At 37.5% G+C, this 2500-nt stretch overlaps 1 non-coding gene across 1 annotated transcript; it reads right to left on the reverse strand.

The window, feature by feature from the left end:
- Positions 1–281: 281 nt before the first annotated feature.
- Positions 282–363, reverse strand: TRNAS-GCU (transfer RNA serine (anticodon GCU)). Its single transcript has one exon. It is a non-coding gene; the product is annotated as a tRNA-Ser (tRNA).
- Positions 364–2500: the final 2137 nt, after the last annotated feature.

The raw sequence follows: 2500 nt of genomic DNA on the forward strand, positions 1-2500 counted from the left end.
CATGGGTCTCAGAGAGCTTGCCTGATGAATATTACGAGACCAGAGTGACGTGACGAGTTTTGTAGGATGATCAAAATAACAAAGTATCTTCTCAGAGGTGGCAATGACATAAATACATTAATACAAAAGATGAAATCTAAATGATACATATCAAATACGCTACATCGAGATACTGCTTGACACAGAAAGGGACTGTAAACCTGAAAATCGTAATTAGAGTCAGTCTTTACGAACCCCAGCAAAATTTCGAAAGATAAATTTCCAACGAAAAGTTTTCCTGTCGACGAGGATGGGATTCGAACCCACGCAGGGAGACCCTATTGGATTAGCAGTCCAACGCCTTAACCACTCGGCCACCTCGTCATATACTGTATTGGTGTATTTAATGAATATTCTTTGCAAATTCTCCTTCATTTTTGTGGTGGTTCCCTCCAAAAATTGAAATCGGAATTGAAACATTCTCTTACTACAGTTGTTTTCGTAATAGAAACGCGTTAACTGGTCAGCCGTGTTTCAGTGATGACCATTAGGTTCATTTCCTGGTAATGTCCCGGTGGAGGAAGGCTTGGATTTAATTTGTTCTCCGTTCACTTGCGCATTTCTATCCCAAAACACTCAGGGTGAACGGTTTCGCCGCGCATTGCATCTAACAGCTGATTCTTGTAAACAAAGTCCTTCCACGGCGGACACCACTGAGACTGGTCAAGATATGATATACTTTCCTGATTAAGAATGTAAAAATGGTTCAAAACTGATGGAGACGACTTCTATAATGCATATTAGTGACTAACAAAGATAGAAAGGTAAAATGAAACAGGTGTTGCAGTTGGCGGCCATAGAAGCGTAGCGAACTACCTCCAACTCTCGCCCTGTTCGCCACGCAACGCCTCGCGAAACGTTTGTCAGGTGAAACGTTTGCCCAAGTGAACGCAGGGCTGGATGGGAAATGTAAATCTTCTCATGAGGAACACCTGTTAATTAAAAACATGTGCGAACTAGATGCCGGCATGGGTGGTAAGCGAGGCAGCTGTTTTAGCTTGTAAGCACGTAATATAAGTACACATAAATACACACACGTACACAAGTAGAGAAGTTACTTAAATCTATATTACTGCGAAGTTCACAAGCTGATAGATAATATTTTTTTTTACTCAGAATTGCAAGATGTCAACAGGATCCATAACAGTGAAAAGCTTGATCAGATTAGATCCTCTGAAAATATGAAAAAAAAATATATATATACACAGACATTCTCATAACGCACACATTAAATCTACAGATACTGAGGAATGGATGGATGCACAATGCAACATAAACGCATTGAGAGGTAATAATGATAACAATGAAAAAACGAAAAGAAAACTATACATTACATACAAACATGTACACACACACACACACACACACACACACACACACACACACACACACACACACACACACACACACACACACACCAGTAACAAGAATATCATAAGAAAATTGGGGGTGAAAAAATCACTTCTTAAAGTACTCTTAAGTATTTCATGTGAGTTCAAATAATTTGAGACAATGTTTTTATCAAAGGAAAAATAAATAAATATTGCTTTACTGGTAAATAACTCGTCTAAGAAAGGCATGTACAGTACTTGCATCACCTATACCATGGTAAGCCTAATTCTTCATAAAATACGCCTAATTAAAATGTAAAAAACAACAATCGGGAGGAATCCATAGCTCTCTGTCAATATATCCGTGGATTCAAGACGTTTTTGTAGAGCGTTCCCGACAGAGAGCAAGAGAATACGTATGAACTCATATACCTTAAAATAATCTGGAATGGATTATTCTTAATATGGCTAACCATTCTATAATAAACTAAGACGATCTCTGTCTCCGTTTTTCTTCGGCAGACCAATAGCATAAATCTGAGAGATACACAGGAGATGATTCAAGGGAGCGAGGCTGCAGGAGAGACCGTACTTTCATATTTCCAAGAATTCATAATTGATTGAGTTTTCCAGCACTCTTGTGGGATTCTTTAAGAATTTATGTTGCACCAATGTATTGTGCGTTATTATTTGCAATGATTATGTGGATATGTTATAGTAATGTGGAATGCTATGGTTGAGCTAATCTATGTATTTTATATAATCTCATACCTTATATCTGGGGAATTAGTAGAGGAAAAGTGATTGCCAAACTTTACCATCTATCTTTTTCTCTGTGAAATTGCAAAGAAAAGGTTCTTTCACGTTCTTTCCGTCTAATGAAAATAATAAAAGCCATATTTAAAATAACAATAAACATCTGAACCATGTCATTACCCCTGTTTATCATCATTGTCATTTATTTTAATTTTACCAACAGCAAACCGTCTCAAAATTGTTTCTTTCGAGATATGGCACCAAAGTGACTTGGAAACGGGGGGGGGGGTCCTACTCAAAATAACGGCAGACGGAGGATCACTATTTTAACCTATATTCAATTCGCAGCTTAAACAATTATATATTTCCTACTT

The sequence above is a fragment of the Penaeus vannamei genome, chromosome 26 (genome assembly GCF_042767895.1).
Source record: "Penaeus vannamei isolate JL-2024 chromosome 26, ASM4276789v1, whole genome shotgun sequence".
In the NCBI taxonomy this organism is placed as follows: domain Eukaryota; kingdom Metazoa; phylum Arthropoda; class Malacostraca; order Decapoda; family Penaeidae; genus Penaeus; species Penaeus vannamei.